The sequence below is a fragment of the Bombina bombina genome, chromosome 2 (assembly GCF_027579735.1).
Source record: "Bombina bombina isolate aBomBom1 chromosome 2, aBomBom1.pri, whole genome shotgun sequence".
Lineage (NCBI taxonomy): Eukaryota > Metazoa > Chordata > Amphibia > Anura > Bombinatoridae > Bombina > Bombina bombina.
Genome location: NC_069500.1, coordinates 144,464,959 through 144,486,957, shown reverse-complemented (window position 1 = coordinate 144,486,957; position 21,999 = coordinate 144,464,959). Strand labels below are relative to the sequence as shown.

At 39.7% G+C, this 21,999-nt stretch overlaps 1 non-coding gene and 2 pseudogenes across 1 annotated transcript; all 3 read left to right on the top strand.

Moving 5' to 3' along the window:
• Positions 1-10,991: 10,991 nt before the first annotated feature.
• LOC128650567 (uncharacterized) lies at positions 10,992-11,129 on the top strand (annotated as a pseudogene).
• Positions 11,130-13,523: 2,394 nt separating this feature from the next.
• On the top strand, positions 13,524-13,687 carry LOC128650496 (U1 spliceosomal RNA). The gene has a single exon (XR_008400793.1). It is a non-coding gene; the product is annotated as a U1 spliceosomal RNA (small nuclear RNA).
• Positions 13,688-16,740: 3,053 nt separating this feature from the next.
• LOC128650566 (uncharacterized) lies at positions 16,741-16,879 on the top strand (annotated as a pseudogene).
• The last annotated feature ends 5,120 nt before the right edge of the window (positions 16,880-21,999 follow it).

Below are 21,999 nucleotides of genomic sequence, written 5' to 3'. Positions count from 1 at the left end.
AGGTGCCTCCAATGCTCAAGGGCACTCTTTATTGCTAATAACTCCAGATCTCCAATAGAATAATTCTTTTCAGCAGTGGTAAGTAATCGAGAATAGTAAGCAACAGGATGACGGTCTTTAGTTCCTTTACGTTGTTGAGACAGAATGGCACCAAGACCTATATTTGAAGCATCTACTTCCAAGGTGAACTGAGAGTCCGGGTTTGGTAACTGCAAAACTGGTGCTGTAGAAAAACTTTTCTTTAATAGGTCAAATGCTTCCTGAGCTGAGTCTGTCCATTTGAATTTTTGTTTGCCAGTGAGCTTAGTTAATGGTTGAACTATTGTTGAAAATCCTTGTATGAATTTTCTATAGAAATTCGAGAAGCCTAAAAATCTTTGTAAAGATTTAAGCGTTGTGGGTGTTGGCCAATTAAGTACGGCTTCCACTTTGTCAGGATCCATAAGGATTCCAGTTGGGGTGATGATGTATCCAAGAAATTTTATTGTTTTTGCGTGGAATTCACATTTCTCAGCTTTGGCATATAAACAATGTTCTCTTAATCTTGTAAGGACCCAACGTACGTGCTTAACATGTTCAGTGATATTTTTAGAAAAAATCAATATATCATCTAGATATATAACTACGCACACATCCATAAGATCTTTGAATATATCGTTGATAAAGAATTGGAATGTGGCGGGGGCATTTGTTAAGCCAAAAGGCATGACGTTATACTGGAATAGGCCATAACGGGTCCTGAAGGCTGTTTTCCATTCATCCCCTTTTCGCATTCTAATAAGATTATACGCCCCCTTGAGGTCTAATTTGGTAAAAACAGTAGCGTCTGTGAGCCTTTCCAGCAATTCAGGGATAAGAGGCAGGGGATACCTGTTTTTAATTGTAATTGCATTTAGACCTCTATAGTCAATAATAGGCCTAAGGGTGCCATCTTTGTTAGTTACAAAAAATATCCCCGCAGCAGCGGGTGAGGTTGAGGTAGAGATAAATCCCTTTCTTAAATTATCGTCAAGATAATCTCTGAGATATTTTAATTCCTTTTGGGACAAAGGGAAAATACGACCAAAAGGGATAGTGGTACCTGGTTTAGTCTCAATAGGACAGTCGTATGGACGGTGAGGGGGCAAATTTTCTGCTTCCTTGAGATTAAACACATCTGAAAAATCAGAATATTCCATGGGTATCTGTTTTTGAACATGATTAATTTCTACATATGGGTAACAGGTATTGGAACAAAAGGATGAGTTGAAGATAAAAGAGTTTTTGCACCAATCTATCATAGGGTTGTGTTTTTGCAACCATGGGAATCCCAATATAATGGGGTGTAGAGAACTAGGAATTACATCAAAGGTGATGTATTCCTTGTGATTTTTGTCAGTTGTAACTAAGAGGGGTATTGTATGGTGTGTAATAGGCCCTTTTAAATAAGTGGAACCATCAATTACCTTCACATACACAGGATTTTGCTTGAGCACACAAGGTATTTTATTTTTATTTACAAGGTTTTTTATCAATGAACATTCCATAAGCACCGGAGTCAATCATAGCCACGTTCTTGAGAAGATGTTGATCCCACTGCAAAGACAACGGTATTGTTATGCATGTATCACAACTAAATACAGTCTTAGGGTTAACTGATAAAATCTTACCCCGTTTTTGTCGATTCAAGATAGGACAATTAGACACTGTATGATCCTTTTGACCACAATACATGCACAAATTTGCTTGTCTTCTTCTAGACTTTTCCTCTTGGGAAAGTGGACCTTTGATAGTGCCGATCTCCATAGGGACTGATGTAATGTTCCCTCTGTCAGGAAGATTAGTTGTATATTTCTTTGGATAAGGTTCAGTGTTTTGTTTCTCAGAGCGTCGTTCTCTGTATCTGCGGTCCATCTGAATACATATTTTAATAAGAACATCTAAGGACTCTGGAAAATCAATTCGAGACAATTCATCTTTTAAATGTTCTGAGAGTCCCAATCTAAATTGGTTTCTTAGACTCACAGAATTCCACTGTGAGTCTGTGGCCCATAATTGGAACTCTGCTACATAATCTTCTACTGGTCTTTTTCCTTGTCTCAGAGCCCTTAGATTGTTCTCGGCAGTGATTTGAGTATTACTGTCTTCATATAGAACAGACATTGCCTTAAAGAAATCATCTAAAGACTCCAAGATAGGATCAGAGGTTTCGAAAAACCTGTCTGCCCATGATCTGGGCTCTCCATTGAGAAACGAAATAACAGTACATACTCTTATTCTGTCAGTATGGTATGTTTTTGGTTTCATGGTGAACATTAATATACAAGCGTTTTTAAACTCACGGAAACGTGAACGTATACCAGAGAAAATAGGAGGAGGGTTAATATGAGGTTCTGGATGCTCTGTTGTTTTCTGTGAAAAATAGTCATTCATTAACCTCTTGAGTGTGTTGTTTTCATTTTTTAACTCATTTAGACCTTGTGCCAGAATTTCTACTTTTTGATTTAAAGTAGTTATTTTGGTAGCCATAGTAGCTGGATCCATCTTTATTTTAGGCTTGTTTATTCTATCATATGCTGAGAATCATTAATAAAGTAAATAAACTATTCTCATAAAAATGAGGTTTTGTAGCTTGAGTAGGAATTTCCAGCATATATTCATTTGCTTGATATGTGGATATTCAAACTAGTAAGCAATTCAATGAATGATGAAAATAAATGTATCCTTCTTTCACAACTGAATGATGTTCAATTGCAGGAGTTTTATTACTTAGAAAACAATTTTAGGCTATAACAGAATTTAGATCCAGGTATGAGGATATTTAGATAAGTAACATCCTGGTAATTAGTACTGTGTTGCATTAAATCAGTACACAGTTTAGTGAGGATTTTGATTAGTATACAAGTAGAAACTGAGAGTCAATATTCTAGCAGCAAGTAACAGTTCAATCTCAGTCAGGTCATGTGTTACTGTAGCAAGTGATATTAAGAAAGTAACATAATATAAAGTGACTTTGTTACAAATACTTGCGGATATGAATAGGCTCTTCTGTGGCAAACCGAAGGTGTGCTGATTGCCTGTCAGCTGTTCAGTGAGGAGCTGTAGATCTGTGCTGCAGAGAGGAGGAGAGAACCGGCAGCGTGAGAAGGAAGGCGCTCTGTGTATTGACAGAGAGCGGATGACGTCAGCTGAACAGCGTTCCGATTTCAGTAGTGCAGCGTTAAAGTTTTGAAGAAAATAAACTTTTCCTGTAGTGCTTTTAATCCGGAGTGAATACAGAGGTAATTCCTATAAGTTTGTCTTAATTCCAAGAACAAAATAGTTCAGAGTAAGAGCTTTCAGCATTGGATACAGGTAACGATTCACCTTAGATGATAGGTCTGTCTGGCTTAAAAGTAGTCAGCAAGTGTGATTCAATAAACAAGCAACTACAGGTGTTCTGATCAAACTATTTAAGGGGAGTGAACTTAGAGCAGGTAATGGATCTTCTTAAAGAGACAGTATCGTGACACCCTCTTATATATCTCATTAGCTGATGGGATTTATGTGGCAGAGTGGCGGTCTAAATGCTTACCGCACCTTCTTTTTTTTTTATAAACAGTCTGCAGTCTACCATGACCTCCAGGCTCCGGTGCTCTTGATCTGCGGGTTCTGGGTGCTATTCAGATTTGTCTAGTGAGTGGGTTCACTGAGAACCGCAAGTATAATTGTATCTTTGTCACTGCTCTGCTCCTGTGCTGTCGTTGTATGGTGCGTGCGTCTGTACGCTGAGACTGCTAGGCCTCAGAGATGCAAATATACCGCCCGGATAACATTCAGTGTGTACGACTGTTCGTGAGCGTCGCTGGGGCCAATCTATGCTCCTAAGTGGTTACCGGTATATTCCCATGCCTCTATGTTCCGGCTTCAATGCCCTGGACTGAGATTAGTCCGTGAATCAGGAGTCAGCCATACGGAGCTTTACACTTGTGCGGCCATGTTGGTCCTTGGCCGACTCCGCCCTCCAGAACATACTGTTTTAATCACCTTTCCAAATTACTTCTATTATCAAAGTTGCTTCATTCTGGTGAGCCAATAACAAGAGGAATATATGTGCAGCCACCAATCAGCAGCTAGCTCCCAGCAGTGCATTGCTGCTCCTGTGAACACACGTTATTTTATGTTTTACTTTGTGAATTTAATGTATTTTTGAAAATATACACTCATTTCAAATCTGATGACGGCAACACACTTTAAAAAAGTTGGGACTGTTGACTGCTTACCACTGTGTAACATCACTTTTTCTTTTAATAACACTTATTAAGCATTTGGGCACTGAATTCACCAGTTGGTTAAGTTTAGCAAGCATAATTTCTCCCCATTCATCCACTATGCATGTCTTCAGCTGCGCAACTATACAGAGCCTTCTTTGTATTATTTTGGGCTTCATAATGCGCCACACATTCTCAATCAGTGACAGCCCCTGCCCTCTCTGCTTACGCAACCATGCGCTTGTTATCCGGGCAGAATGTAGTTTGGCGTTGTCCTGCTGAAAAAATGCAGGGACATCCCTGGAGAAGACGTCTGGATGGCAGCATATGCTCCAAAAGGTATACATATCTAATGGTGCCCTGACACCCCCCATACCATGACAGATGCTGGCTTTTGGACCTGACGCTGATAACCGCTTGGATGGTCCTTTTCCGCTTTGATCCGGAGAACACGACGGCTGTTTTTTTCCAAAAACTATTTGAAATGTTGACTCATCGGACCACAAAACACGATTCCACTGTGTCCATCTAACATGAGACAGAGCCCAGAGAACTTGGCGTCACTTCAGTGTTGATGTATGCTTTGCATAGTAAAGCCTTAACTTGCATCTGTGAATGCAGCGGCCAATGGTGTTGACAGACAAAGGTTTAACAGAGTATTCCCGAGCCCATGTCAAGATATCCATTACAGACTCATGATGGTTTTTGACGCACCAAGATTTGACCGGATTCCTTGAATCTTTTAATTATATTGTGAACTGTAGAAGGTGAAATGCCCAATATCCTACTGATTTGTCTTTGGGGAATGTTGTTCTCAAAGTGTAAGATTATTCGCTGACACATCTGTTGGCAGATTGGCGAGCCTCGACCCATCCTTGCTCTTGAAGGACTAGGCCTTTTTTTTTTTTTTTGGAGGCTCCTTATATACTATGATTACATTATTGCCTCATCTGTTTCACATCACCTTCTTATTTCAATTTATCACATCACTATTAGTCACATCCTTATTTGTTAATAATATTTTTTCAAGATAGTGCAGTGTGAATTGAATTTTCAAATGACTCTTTTTGTTTGTTTTTTTAATTTTCTGTCCCAACTTTTTTGAAATTGGGGTTGTTGACGTAGGATGATCTACAAGATGTCCAAATTCTTAGACTGAGAATCGTTCTTTCATCCTTTTTAGATGCTTGTCTTAGTTGCAAAGTGCTTGATAACCAATGCTAAGTTGCCTAAATGTCATCCGTACCTCCAGAGTGCTGAAGCTGATGTTGTGCAGCTATAATGGCAGTGATACTCTGAGATGTCTGTTCGGCTTAGTTCTTTTGCAGCAATGAGACGGGGATAATGCTTGTGAAGAAACAGCAGGCTTCCTTTGTGACATCATCTCATGCAAATATGTTTGCTACAATGTATCCTGGGAGTCCTGCTTCTTGAATGCATGGTTCAATGAAAAGGGTTGTTTTTTTGGGGGGTTATAGTGAAAGATTAGGGCTTGCCTGATCAACTTTAGACAGGAGGAAGCATTGGAAGGTATTTATGTCTCTGGTCAGCTATATGCGGAAGAATGTAAGCTCCCTTTATGTTAAGCAAGTAGTGCTGGAGCAGCAGCCTGCTTGATTGACTCTACAACTCATACTTACCTGGCAAGGGAGATACCATGATCTCTCCCTGTTGATGGAGACTGTGGATGATCTGTTTTTGTGTGGTCGTCTTCATCTTGTGGGCCTCTTGGACACCCTTTATTTTCAAAATACAATGAAAGAATGCAGTGGAATTTACCCTTCTTGGGGATAAGGAAGTAGATCGGATTACTTTCAGCAGAGATTTATTACAGAAGATGTTGAGATTTTCTCATGTAGATATCGAGTATATCTTTGCTGTGGTTCCTGGAAGGACCTACCAGGCCATTTTTGCCTCTTACTCTGCTTTTGAATTGTGTGTGAAGAGATATGCTGCTGTTCTTGTTGCTGAAAAGAAACTTGACAATGTAAGATTGAAGGAGCTGACTAATAGAACTTCGAAAACAGTTTATGTGGCCATATATAATGAGTATGTGGTCATTAGGATATAGAATTTTGGCTACAGCAGCATTGTACTGTTTTTGGAAAAGGAGAATTTTGCAGAGACGCAGATGGTATTAAAGATGGCAGGTTTCATGGAGTTGTGTTTTTTTATGCTGGTCAGCTCAAGACCTGTAGAAAGTGTGGGGAAAGTGGACATTTTGCCAAATATTGTAAAGTGTAAATGTGTACCAAAGGAGACTGTCGTGAGATACTTATATGTAACCTGTGTAGTACCAGGGGGCACAGCTTTAAGGACTGTTCGGAGTCTTATGTCAATAAGATGAAGCAAAAGGCAAAGCCTAATGAAGATGTGGTTGAACTTGTGTCTGTGAAGGATAGTGTGGGGAAAACTTCTGCTGAGAGTGCTGGAGTTAATTTGCCTGCAACTCCTTCTGAGGTTACTGCTGTTGAAATGGTTCCTGCTGTAGAGTCCACCAGTACAGCCCATGTCGAGGTTGTAAAGCAAGTAATTGAGAGTTGCATCCAATCTGAACAGTTATGCACAGAAACAAATAAGGCTTTAGAAGGCTCTGACCAATCCAAAGTAATGTCTGGTGAATGGGGTGATACTGAATTACCATCTGAGTGTACAGTCACTCCTGCAGAGTATGCTTGGGATTTAAAGGGACACTCAATCAAAATTAAACTTTCATTATTCAGATAGAGCATGCCATTTTAAACAACTTTCCAATTTACTTCCATTAACCAAATGTGCACAGTTTTTTTATATTTAAACTTTTTGAGTCACCAGCTCCTACTGAGCATGTGCAAGAATAAGTATGTATGCATTTGTGATTGGCTGATGGCTGTGACATGGTACAGGGGGAGTGGAAAAAGACATAACTTTTAAAATTTAAAATCTACTACTCATTTTAAGTACAGACTAAGTGCTATTGTATTGTCTTATCTTGCAATTGTTGATTATGCAAATCTACTGTGTTGACTGGTCCTTTAAGCATTAGTGATGCATGTGAGTCACCTGATGTGAATCAGAAAGAAGCCATTTTGTCTGAGGAGGAGGAAGGAGATGATCATGACATGATGGTTGACTTGCAAAGTCCCAAATGTAAAGAAAGAGAGGAGGAAAGTGAAATAAGCTCTCTAGGTAGTTCCCCTGTTCAAGTTTCCAGGAAGGCTGCTAAAGGAAAGAATAACTAAGTATCAGTAATGGAGTTTTTGTTACTTCTATTAATGGCATTGACTATCCAGACAGTCAATGTTAGAAGTATAAAACAGCATGTGAAGTGTGTAGCAGTATTGGAAGATTTTAAAGCTGCTAAGTGTTATGTGATTTTTTTGCAAGAATGTGGAATTGACTTTTCCCAGAACTACACCCATTATAAAGACCTGTGGTCCCAGGGTCCTTCCAGTTGGTCAAGGTCTATAATGTGAATAAAGCTGCAGGGGTGGCTTTTCTGTTTAAGAGTTATGATTTTAATCTTCTCAAGGTGGATGAATTGGTGCCTGAACGTCTTTTGGCAGCTGAGGTGGAGTTTAGGGGCTGTAATTTCCACTTGATTGATCTATGCAGCTCATGAGGTTCATGAAAGATCAGCGCTATTACATCAGTTAAAAATTATATGCCACAAATAAGCATAATGTATTAGTATTACCTGATTTAATTAATTACTTGAAATTAAAGGAAGTTTATTGTGGTTTACACCCTGATGAGGAAGGTTTTACCTAGCAGAACTCTACTGCAAAAATTTAGTCAAGAATAGACTTTGCTCAAAACCTTGTGTTTCAATCTGCTGATATCTTTCCTGTCTGGTTCTCAGATCACCATCTTCTCCAATGTGGGCTTGTTATTCCTGAGAATGCCAACAGAGGGCGAGGTGTGTGGAAATTAAATAATCAGTTATTAAAAAGCAGATGTTTACTGGAGAGATATAAGCACGCTTATAAACAGTGGAGAGAGAGACAATATCTGTATAACTCCATATCTGACTGGTGGGAGGATGTAAAGATCAGAAGAAAGTTTTCCTTTCAAAAACAGAGTAAATGGATTGCAGAAAGTGCAAGAAGAGCAAGGTGCAGGTGGAGTAATAAACTGCAGTCTCTATATTACCTGCAAAAACAAGGCTGGGATGTTGCTTCAGAGTTGGAAGTTTATAAAAGCAAAATTGGGCAAATGGAAAAAGATGCTGCTCAAATAATTATATTTCAAAGTAGAGTTAAAGCTTTTGAGGATGGGGAAAAGTGCACCAGTTTTTTCTCTCCAAAAGCTTAAATCAGTCTTTCCTTTATAAGCTCGAAACATCTGATGGTGCTATTGTGGATAAGGAAGACATCTTACAAGTAGTCCTGTCTTATTATGAAGACCTGTATGGGGCAAGAGATGTATCTCAGGAGCACTTGAATTTCTTCTGCAATAACATTACTTAGACTCTAAGTTCTGAACAGAGAGACAGTCTTGAGGTTTTGCTGTGTGAAGATGAGTTGAATTCTGCAATTGCTTCCATGAATAAAGACACATGTCCTGGTGCTGATGGTCTTACCACAGAATTGTTTGGGATCTGTTAAAGGAAGATCTCTTAATGTTCTACAAAGAACTTTTGGAGAGAGGATCCCTATGTCCTAGTATGAAGGAAAGCTTTATTGTTCTGATTTATAAATATAAGGGTAGCAAAGCCCAAGTAAAGAATTACAGACCAATTTCTTTACTGAATGTTGACTATAAGATCTTTTCTAAGTGTCTTTTTTTCAGGTTAAGGTCTGTTATTCATCTGCTTATTCATCCTGACCAGACATGTGGGGTTCCCTGCAGATCAATATCAGAAAATATTTGCTTAATCAGAGATGTTATAGCATATTGCAAGGACAGGAACATCTCGTTGGCTTTTCTTTCGTTAGATCAGGAGAAGGCATTTGATAGGATAAGTCACGCTTTTCTGTTTAGAATTTTGAAGTCTATGAATTTAGGTCCCATACTCCTTAATTGGGTTAAAATTCTGTACACAGGGGCCTTTAGCAAGGTCCTTGTTAATGGTTTTCTCACTGATCCTATTTACATTTACAGTGGTGTGAGACATGGCTGCCCAGTTTCTCCTTTATTATTTATCCTTGCAATGGAGCCTTTAGCCAATTTAATTAGATCAGACTTAGACATTAAAGGGGTACCTGCTCCGGGTAACAACATGGAGCAGATTAAACTAAGTCTGTATATGGATGATATATCAATTTTTTGCCGTTCTAATTACTCCATTGCCAAAGTTTTCTATAATACTAATTTGTTTTCTCTTGCAGCAGCGGCTAGAATTAATCCAGACAAGAGTGAAGTAATGTATTTTAATTGGAAAGAACCTATTACTGGGTATGGTCTTAAGGTTAAGGAGGACACAATGAAGATTTTAGGTGTTCACTTTGGTAATAATATGGTATCTAAAAATTGGAATGACCTGGTTTGGCTTTTAGGAAATTAGATAGATGGAGATCTCGTCAGCTTATCTTTACAGGCAAGATTTTATTGGTAAAGTGTGAGCTAATGAGTGTTTTATTGTTTTTAGCTAGAGTTTTTCCTATAACTCGCTCATGTTTACTGAGTATTAAAAGGGTCATGTTCCGTTTTATTTGGGGCAGCAATCTTGAATATGTAAAAAGAACCACTTTGTGCCATCCCTATCGTTTGTGAGGGAAAAAAAGCTCCTGATCTGGAAAGTAAGTTTGCTGCAATTTTTCTAGATTTTTCCCTTAAAATGTATAATAATAACAATTGTAAGGATTCCTATTTTGTTCATCTGTGGTTAGGTTTTTTTATTTCCAGAAGATGGCAGTTGAAATATGATAACACTAGGCCTCATGCAGAAACATTGCCTTGGTGGTTTTCAAAATTAAAAGATTGGGTTACTAAAAGTGATATTAATTCTTTGTCATTTTGATAGTTTACAAAGGAAAAATATTGAACATTAATTCAGTAATTTTGTTATGGTTAAACCAGTTAATCTTGAAGTAGAAGATTTAACAACTATGGAAAATCGCTAACCACTCAGTTTTAACAAATAGCCATAAGGATTTACTGTGGAAATCAATTTACAACATTTTGCTGTTAAGGAAGCTTTTGTACAAGAGGAATATAGGTCGTAATGAAAAATGTGTTAGGCCCAATTGCAATAAGGAAGAGACTTCTTTTCACTCCCTTTGGGAATGTTATTTTGCTCAGAGGGTATGGAGAGCCAGTGTGCAGTGGTTGCAAACTGTGGGGGTTAACCATCTCTCCTATAGGATGATTTTGTTTGGGTTAAATGATCAGCAATTACCCAAATTCCAGTGGTTACTTTTCTGGCAAATTACAGCTTGTATAAAGGATGCTATGTTACAAGCCAGAATGAAACTTAATAATGATAATGTTTATTTCTCTAGTAAAGAGATATTACAGAAAGCCAGGGGTATATATAATTTATATTATGCAAAAATAATGTAATACTGTTTTTTTTTTTTTTTTTGTTGTTGTTGTTTTTTAAGAAGTTGGATTTTTGTTTCTGTTTCAGTGGCTATTTTAACCAGCAGTAAAACTACAAAAAGTATTTTCTATAAGTTTAATGTATTTAGAGAGATAATTTAGTAATATTATGTTTTTGATTTTCTTGTACTAATATTTGCTTTTCTGACATATTGTTTTTTTGTTATAATTGTAAGTGACAGGATTATTGTTTTTTTATTTCATATTGTAAATGTCTGAATTATAAATAAATATATTTTTCTAAAAAAAAGGTTGTTCTCCAAGGGTGAGGCTCATCCATTGTACTCCGGTTGGGTTGACCCCTGTGTTTTCCCCAAATGTGGGAAACTCGACTGCATAATTTGTGGTAGTGGGGTACTGCGTTCGCGTTTTCCCCTTATTATTCTTTGTAAATGATAGATTTCTTAACCTGTTGCTGTACACAACACTGCTACATTTTCTACATCTCTCTTGTCCTGCCCGTGTGCTTTCTGGGCTTGATATATGCTTCTTTACAGTCAGAAGTGACCCCTTGTGTATTGCTTTGCCAGCTTTACTCGCAACTGTTTTTTGCCGGCACAGCCATTAGATAACTGGCAGTGCAGCATCATCCAAGATAAACCCATTGTCTGATTAACAGGACAATACACATACCTTGTAATTACAATACATTTCTGTTGTGTTGCTATAGAAGGACAAATCAGCCAAGTCTACGCGTTTTTAAAATTTGTTAACATCCTATTTATTGCAATTGATTTTCAGTAGCCAAACTCCTCCCATCATTTGACTGATTTGGAGGAGGCAATCTGGGCTTTAGTCTGCAGATAACATGGCTAGCTTTGCTCATAATGTTAGTATCAAATGCATTGTTTTGCTTTTGTAATCAGTTAAAGCCAATTATGGAAAGATATGTAGCAGGGATTACTTTAATAAATCAGCAGGGTGCATTTCAAGATCTGAGAATTTGAAAAACCTTAATTTTCAGAGCTAAATTACATGAAAATGAGGCAAAATAAATAAACTTTACTGCAAACATTTTCTGTAAAAATTCTCGAGGTGTTTCTCACAGCTCTGAAATGAGCGTAAAGTGTCAAGACGTTTATCTCTCTTTCCTTACGTAATGCTCTTTCTTGCTTTATTTTGCATGGACATACATAGGATAGCACTGAACCCTTTACATTTTCTCTTTAACCAAACATAAAAACACTGTGCACACAAGGAAGAGTTCATCTGGTTTTAGAGGACATCAACAACACTGTCCAAGAAGACAAGATAAAAGAGGCGCCTAATGGTGTGATATCGTAGGGGGTAGTGAGTATAGTGGATAAAAACAGCAGGGTACTTGCACATCCAGTGCAATAAAGCGCAAGCCGAGGCTTCAGAGCCGCACGGCTGACTCAGAAACGCCAGCAGGAACACGAGGCCACGGCAGGTGTCGTCACTGATGATGTCTCAGACAGGGAAGGAAAAAACAGCCAATCCAAATGAACCTACGATAGGTCCACGTAATTTTGACAGCCAAGCGAATCTCCCATAGAAGGCAAGGCGGAGCAGGGTACAGTAAAACAAGTGGATTTTATTAAAACATTTGTTAAAACAGAGTGTTGCACAGCAACGCGTTTCTCTGCACCAGTTGCCGTTTCATCAGGCTGTCTTTTATTTTCAGCTGTTGTTATTTGTAATATAACCTTTTGTTATATATATAGGCATTGGCAATTGCCCATCACGCTTTTACACATATATTATATCATTTATATGCACTGCACTTTGCACATTACCGATTGTTGAATTTCACCTCTGGCGCACCTCTTTTACACAATATTAGGTTCATATTATGGTTTCAATATTTTAGCAGACATGCTTAGAAGGAAAGGGAATTGCAGATTTTTGCATTTAAACTACAGCTAAAAATAAATTAAGGAGACATGAAACCCCATATTTTTTCTTCATGATTCATATAGATCATACCATTTTAAACACCTTTCCAGATTTCTTCTATTATCAAATTTGGTTCATTCTTGTGAGCCTATGACAAGAGGCATATATGTGCAGCCACCAGTCAGCACCTAGCTCCCAGAAGTGCATTGTTGCTCCTGAGCCTACCTAGGTATGCTTATAAAAAAATGTATGCAAACAGAACAAAGCAAATAAGATCTTGCATGCTCTATCTGAATTGTAAAATACATTTTTTTTTGGACATTTTTATCCCTTAAATTTTTGAGAAATTAGGAAAACAAAAATAAAATAAATCCCCTCTGAGGATCAAAGTATTAGACGTAGGACAATCTCTCAAGGTGTCTAAACTATTGGACTGAGAATCGTTCTTACACCTGGTTCAGTTGCTTGTGACATAGAAACTGTGTTACTTACAGAGGGCTTGATAACAAATGCTAAGTTACCTAAATACCATCTGTACCCCCAGAGTGCTGAAGCTGATGTTGTGCAGCTGTAATGGCAGTGATACTCTGTGAGATGTCTGTTCGGCTCAGTTCTTTTACACCAATGAGACGGGTGATAATGCTTGTGAAGAAACAGCAGGCAGCCTTTGTGACATCATCACATGCAAATATGTTTGCTGCAATGTATCCTGGGAATGTTGGGTCTTTAAAACAAAGTTGAATGAAATTGAATCTTTCACTATGAAAAAGAAACCGAAAGCCTGTCTGATCAATTTATTTGCCAGTATTTGAATGTATTTATCTCTACGGTCAGCTATGCATGTAAGAACAGAAGCTCCCTTATGTTTAGCAAGTAGCGCTGGAGAAGCAGTCTGCCTGATTGTCACTACAACTCATACTTACCTGGCAGGGGAGATACCATGATCATGAAGGTGGTTCTCCCAGGGTGAGGCCCATCCATTGCACTTCGGTTGGGTTGACCCCTGCGATTTCCCCAAATGTGGGAGACTCGACTGCATAATTTGTGGTAGTGGGGGACTGCGTTCGCGCTTTCCCCTGATTAATCTTTGTAAATGAAAGAATTCTTTACCTGCACCAATAGGCAAACACCTTTTCATCTTTCCCTGTACACCAGAGATCTGTGCACTGCAGGCATAGAGTGGGAGCAAAATACAGCTGTGACTGTACAGGACACAAGATTTTCTTAAAGGGACAGTATACACATTTTCATATAACTGCATGTAATTAGACACTACTAAAAAGAATAATATGCACAGATACTGATATAAAAATTCAGTATAAAACTGTTTAAAAACTTACTTAGAAGCTGTCACTTTGGCTCTGTTGAAAAGGTAGCTGGAAAGCCCACTGCAAGTGGCAAATTCACTCCCCCCCTCCCCCTTCTTTTGCATATGAAAAGACCCTTTACACAAACAGGAGCAAGCTGGAGTAGGTAGTCGAGCGTATTCACATAAAACTTTGGGGCTTGGTTAGGAGTCTGAAAATCAGAGCAATGTTATTTAAAAATAAGCAAAACTATACATTAATTAAAAAAAAAAAACTTTATGGGCTATATAAATATATAAATAGATTATCTACAAAACATTTATGCAAAGAAAAAATTAGTGTATAATGTCCCTTTAAGCAGCAGCTGCTAAAATCAAGGTGGAGAAAAGCGAACATTTTCTATTTTAACTGGAGGGAACAGAAAACAGGTTTTGGACCCAGAGTTCCGACGGACAATATAACAATATAAAAATTCTAGGAGTTAAATTAGGAAAGGACATGGCTAGTGTTAACTGGATGGAAAGGACAGAGAGGGCATGCCAAAAATTAGAAAAATGCAGAAGTCAAAAGCTAACAATGACCGGAAAGATCTTAATAGTTAAATGTGAAGTAATGGGAGTTTTAATGTATTTGGCAAGAATATTGTTAGAGCAGCCATTTTTGTGGACTACACCATAAAAGTGTACATGAAACCAAGGGAAGAGAGAAACAAAGCATCCTTTTTTGTTGCTTTCTGGGTTGGGTTTTTCATATGTAGAAGATGACAGAAAAAGATATATAATACTCTGCCCCACGCAGAAACACCGCCATGGTGGTACTCTAAGTTTGAAGCGTTTGTCAAAAAATACTGAATAAATACTATTCCTTTAGAAAATATCAATAGGAAACAAATAGAGCACAGCATACAGAGTAATGATATGATTAAAATAACAGGTCTCTCAGAAACAGAAATCAAAGAATCCTGGAGGATGATTCAGCACCCGAAACTAACAAATAAACATAAAGATTTAATATGGAAAGCAGCGCATGATGTGCTACCACTGAGAGCAAAACTGATACAAAGATACATAGGAAACAGCTCTAAATGTGTTCGGGAACAGTGTCAGAGAGCAGAAACCTCCTTACATACACTGTGGGAATGTTCTTACGCACAGAGAGTATGGAAAAAAAGCCTCCCGTGGCTAAAGACATTTGGTCTGGACACTATTAATGTTAAAAATAGGCTTCAGATGGATAATATGGCATCTATTTATCAAGCCGTCAACCGCAAATACGCTGGAATTCCGCAGCGTATTTGTGGCGAGCCTGATTCGCCTTAGTTATCAAACCCTACAAACCGGCAAAAGTAGAATTTGGTGACGTAACATACGATCCACTCAGTCCGACACAGATCGATGCTTACGTCACTACAGATGTTTCCAACGCAAGTTCGGCACTATCTGACTACTTTTGCTAGTTATCGAATAACTACCAGGTACGCTTGGCACTATTCCGGCCCAGCGTACCTGGTTTTCAATCCGCCGCCCTGGAGGCGGCGGATGCCATAGGAATCAATGGGAATCGGAAAGCAGCGAAAGCTTATGTTCGCTGCTGCCCGATATCCCATTGATTCTTATGGGAATGTTTACACCTAACACCCTAACATGTACCCCGAGTCTAAACACCCCTAATCTGCCCCCCCTACACCGCCGCCACCTAAATAAAAGTTATTAACCCCTATCCCGCTGCTCCCGGACCCCAACGCAACAAAATAAACTTAATAACCCCTAAACCGCCACTCCCGGAGCCCACCGCAACTAAATAAACTTATTAACCCCTAAACCGCCGCTCCCGGAGCCCACCGCCACCTACATTATACTTATTAACCCCTAATCTGCCGCCCCCTACATTATATTTATTAACCCCTAATCTGCCGCCCCCAACATAGCCGACACTATATTACATTTATTAATCACTAAACCTAAGTCTAACCCTAACCCTAAATCCCCCTAACTTAAATATAATTTAAATAAATCTAAATAAATCTAAATAAATATGCATCGGCGGTAGGTGGCGACGGTGTAGGGGGGCATATTAGAGGTTAATAAATATAATGTAGGTGGCGGTGGGCTCCGGGAGCGGCGGTTTAGGGGTTAATAATTGTATTTAGTTGCAGCGGGGTCCGGGAGCGGTGGTTTAGGGGTTAATACTTTTATTAGAGTTGCGGCGGGGTCTGGGAGCGGCGGTTTAGGTGTTAATACATTTATTAGAGTTGCGGTGGGGTCCGAAAGCGGCGGTTTAGGGGGTAATACATTTATTACAGTTGCGGCGGGGTCCGGGAGCAGCGGTATAGAGGTAAAACAGTATAGTATAGTGTGGGTGTTTAGTGACAGGGTACCAAGAAAGCTGTAAAAAAGCCGAAGAGCAGCGAGATCGATGACTGTTACTTAACAGTCCGCTGCTCATCGCCCCGTACTTGGTGCGTGACTTTTTGACAGCATTTTTGATAATTTTGGAGAGAACGTATTGAGGTCCGCGGCATCGATGTTAGGCGATCTTAGGCGAGCGTTTTGGTGCCGTCGAATGCAGGTAAATTGACGCTTTGATAAATAGATGCCCATATATCTACTCAGTAGAGAGGCCCTAAGTAAGGCAAAAGGTATTTACAAAGAACTCTACAACCATCATAATAGATAAATAGCAAAGTTTCTTGTTTTCTCTTCATGCCTGTTTAAATTTATACAACCTATGGAATATGTAAAATGATATAGTGTGAGATGTTTTTTTTTGTTTGATGTGTAATGCTTTTTTTGTTTTTATACGTTTTATGAATAAATTTATAAAAAAAAAAAAAAAAGTGGTTCTCCCAGGGTGAGGCTCATCCATTGCACTCCGGTTGTGTTGACCCTTGCGATTTCCCCCAAATGCGGGAGACTCAACTGCATAATTTGTGGTAGTGGGGGACTGCGTTCGCGCTTTCCCCTGATTATTCTTTTTAAATGATAGATTTTTTTAAGCCTGTTGCTGTACACAACATTGTTTCATTCTCTGCATCCCTCAGTTCCTGGCCGTGGAAAACTATGCAGGCAGACTCAGAACTTAGGGAAATGTGAGAACTAATTTATGCACAATATGAACAGCTTTATAAACAAACAAACCAGGATAACACAAAAGAACTGTAACCAGGATAACACAAAATAACTGTAAGAAAAAAATATATATAAATATAGGTCTGTACATTGTAAATGGAAGTATAGTAGGGAAGTTTTACATTCAACTCATCAAGGGGTAAAAGTGTCATTGACTATTTGATCACGGACCTAGACATCAAGCAGATCCCAGTCCTGCCTATCAGACCATAACCAATTTGTTCACATCAACAGTTCAAAGAAAATCCCAACAGGGAAAGCCAGTAAAAATCTGTACAAAATGCTCCCTAATTACCCCTGGTCCCAACAAAGTAAAGTGATTTATAAAAACAGCTTGGAAACTGAGGAGATAAAGAATCAAATTAAGATTTTCATTAATGGAAGCTACATGTATACTCCATATGGCACAAATAAAGAAACAAATGATTTATCAACAATTCTCCATAAAACAGCAAATAAAGTGGTGGAGTCGAGCCACACAGGCTGATGGCTGCACATTGAAGTTGCTCCTGGGCCCCATGGTGGAAAATGGGCTTATACTCACACTCTACCACCTATAAAAAGTGTTTGTGTCGGCTAAGGACAGAAGAATAGCTGCCGTATAACTTGGGAGACTGAGTGGATACCTAGAGGAGCACGGCATGCAGGAGCAGGGCTATATGATTTCTGCCATAACACACCTAACGGTACGCAACAGCATACAAATCGGGTTCAAGGCGGTGAGCTGCTTGAGCCCAAAGTAAGAAGAGAATTGTCTTTGGAGTAAGATCCTACTACAGTGCTGGGACAGAGAATAATGGACCCTGAAAGAGACCTTCGATCACGGCAGTTAACATCTACCTGCCGCACATGTGGACTGCAAACAATGCTGTACCCCGGGATGATTGCAAGCAGCTACAGACAACTTCTGTTCCAATACAGATATGAGAGAAAAGAAATACTGAGTCTCATAGTCAGTGTAATCCAACAATGTATTAGATAGGAGCCATATAGGTAAAAGGTGCGCTCCCTAGAAACTGACCCATTATCAGAGTTTGTTACCTATCCTACCTGAGTACCTTAAAAACCATACAAGAGCCAATGGGATTAGAAGTGCAACAATGTATAGTTGTACATATGTATTGTCATAAGTATCGTCATTGGCTGCTCTATTGAAATCACACAGTAATAAGTATTAACTGATAGAATGGTAACATGCAGATAAAATTATAATGTAAAATAAAACAAATAAACAATATATTCTCACACAGAAAGGACTGGGTGACTGCACACTAGCAAACAACTGCTGGGTACTAATACCAGAGGGGACACAGGTTGCCACATAAAGGGGGTCAAGAGCTGTTACATTATAAGGGCTGCACAATTAACAAGACATTGTGAGCTATTTGCAAATGCCTTACCAGCATACTTTACCCACCCCTAACCCCCAGGACAGACTCAATAGTACAAGTATAAGAGCATTCACCCTGCTAAACTATCTCACAGACCTAGTACTCATGGCACCAGCTGAATAGAACACTTCTGAGTGCCAGATGTAATGCCTGGAAAACACCCAGGGAAGACAGACAACTAAGCTTCATCAGGCATGTTAAATCAGTACTTAAAACCTCTGGAGACCCCAAACACAGCATCCAGAGGTAGAACCAGCTCCAATAAACAGACCACCATGGATGGCGCAGGTTCACAACACTGAAACCCCTCCAAACAGTTATATAACCAAGGATAACTTAAAACAACTAGCCTCTAAGGACAACATTACAACGAATCCCTTTATTCAGAGCTCCACAAAGATATCTCAGATCTAAAACATAAAGTTACCCACATAGCAGATGAACAAGAAACTTTAAAAACTGGTACCAACCACCTAGCAGCATACTCAGCAATGCATGATTCTAGATAATAGAAGTGCAACATCCTGTGTGTAAGAGGAGTGCCAGAATCCATACTTTCTACTTCTCTGTTTGGATACCTGCAGGACCTATTCAGGACAATTAAATGAACCCTAAATGTTCCAGATCTTTAAATAGAGGGTTCACACAGAGCCCTACGATCTAAACCCCCTCCCAAGGCACCACCTAGGGACATGGTTCTAAAACTGCTAAACTTCAGGGACAAAGAAGAAATCCTGCGATGCACAAGAGCTAAGCACCCACTCACGCACAAAGGTATCTCCCTCCAGATCTTTAGTGACCTGAGCGCTTCAATCTTCAAATGTACAGGCTTATAAAAGGTGCTTATATATTGTGTGACACCTTATAACTGGCAGTCCAAAGCTAAAGTGCGCTTCAATATAAGATACAGTTATCCCAGTTGTGGGTATTATGATTCAGACTTATAGCCACCTTAATACAGTTTGTTTTATGGTTTTGATGTGATCCGGTATTCTTACCCTTTTGAAAGTCGTTCCCCACTACCGCAGTGTTTTACTCGCGGTCTAACATTTCAGGTGCGTCACCAAACTCTAGCTTGGGCTGCGGCCTGCATCGGCGTTCATCTTCTGATGCGGCTCACTTCGGATTCCAGCTGACCGGTATAATGGTGAGTCTATTTGACCATCGGGGGTTATCCCAATAGTTACTTCTTGATATAGGTGTCTCCGGCCACTGGTCCTTTTCGCTTGTTCGCCAGCAGAATCTAATGTGGGATGAGTTCATGCGCACAGCGTGCACAATGAATACATGTAGTTCTCCTGTTAAAGACAACGGAGGTTTTGCATAATCGTTGCGTGAGAGAGTTTGCTTAGATAACTAGTAGTTTGCAGTCTTAAAGTGCAGGATGGCTAATGCCAATTACGTTTTCACGTAGATAGGGCCTAAGAGCTCTGTCAGACAGCAGCCATCTCCTAGGCTGGCTCGAGCGCTTCAATCTTACAACGGCAAAGATCACAAAAGATCAAACACAGAAAATCCCATACCGCTGGGGATTCCCTATATGGGCAAGGGGCAAGAAAAAGGCAGGTACTTTTGTAATATTATGTTTGATATACCTTATTGTTTTCTAATGCAATTGCTACTGTAATACTGTGCCTTATGTGTTTAACTTGTTCCCTCTTTTTAAAAAAAGCCTAATATCTTATTATTCCTTTTTGCTGCCTTCTGTCTCTATAACAAACTACATTATTCAATTACTCCTTCTCCCTCTCCACCTGCACTGTTCATTAGCCCATCTCTCTTAAACTCACCTTACTTTTGTACTCATCACCTTTACCTATTCCTAAACACTTTCTCTCCCCCCTGCACCTTGTCTCAAAAGCAGTCTCACTACTGCAAATCTGTATCTCATCTCATGTCACTCTCCCCCTTGCTTTTACTAACTGCTAGTGACATCTCCCCTAATCCTGGTCCCCAACAACTGCCTAGCGTGCACATTCATGTATACCATCCCACAGACTCAAAAAACAAAACTCTGACAACCTTACTCACATTTCTCTTGCATCAAAGCCACTTCCCCTTTCACTTGTGCACTTTGGAACTCTCGCTCTGTTTGTAACAAACTCACTTCTATACATGACCTCTTTATCTCCCGCTCCCTCAACCTTCTGGCCCTAACAGAAACCTGGCTCTCTCCCCTAGACACAGCATCCACTGCTGCTCTGTCACATGGGGGTCTCCACTTCAACCACACTCCTAGGTCTGGTAATAGACAAGGAGGTGGTGTAGGTATTTTACTTTCCTCTCGTTGCACCTTTCAGCAAATACATTCCATCTCTTCCCTCACATTTTCCTCATTCGAAACCCACAAGATTCGCTTATTCTCTCCTCTTTCTATACGTGTTGCAGTCATATATCGTCCTCCTGGCTCCTCAACTCAATTTCTAAATCACTTGGCTGCCTGGCTACCTTATTTCCTTTCCTCAGACACCCCTTCCTTCATTCTTGGTGACTTCAACATCCCTCTTGACAATTCCACTGCCTCCTCTGCAAAACAACTTCTGCAACTCACTTCCTCTTTCGGTTTGTCACAATGGACTGATTCTACCACTCACAAAGATGGTCACTCCCTTGACCTGATCTTAGCTATCGATGCACCCTTTCAAACTTCACAAACTCCCCCTTTCCTCTTTCTGACCACCATCTCCTTACTTGCAACATATCATCCCTCCCTACAACTCTTCCTCCTTCTGCTCCTCACACCAAACTTCACAGAAGCATTATGTCATTAGATCAACAACAGCTTTCTAATTCCCTTAAACCTCTCCTCTCATCCTTCTCCTCCTTTTCATGCCCTGACCAATCTATCTGCCACTATAATTCCACCCTTACATCCGTCCTTGACAATCTCGCCCCTCTTACCATAGCGCGGAAATCAAACACTCATCCTCAGCCCTGGCATACTCCTTTGACACGATACCTACGCAGATGTTCCCGTACTGCTGAGCGGCACTGGAGAAAATCTAGGAGTTCAGCTGATTTTCAACATTACAAATTTATCTTGAACTCCTACTACTCTGCCCTTAATTTCCATAAGCAACACTACTTCTCTACTCTTATCTCTAATCTTTCTTCAAACCCAAAATGTTTGTTCTCCACTTTCAATACTCTTCTCCGCCCTCCCCCACCTCCTAATACAACTTCTCTGTCAGCTCAAGACTTTGCCAACCACTTCAATAACAAAATCGACTCCATCAGAAATGAAATCAGCTCTCAACATAATTCCATTCTCTCACCCGCTCAAATGCTCTCAATCAACCACAACCCACATGACTTTAAACTTAGCTCATTCTCCCCTGTTACTGAGGAAGAAGTTTCAGCACTTATACTGCACTCTCGCCTCACTACCTGTTCCCTTGGCACTATCCCCTCACAGCTACTCCCCTCCCTCTCTGCCACCCTTACCCCTATACTCACACACACTTTCAACCTCTCCCTCAGCAACGGTATATTTCCCTCATTGCTGAAACATGCACTGGTCACACCTATCCTCAAAAAACCTTCCCTTGATCCTACCTCCCCATCC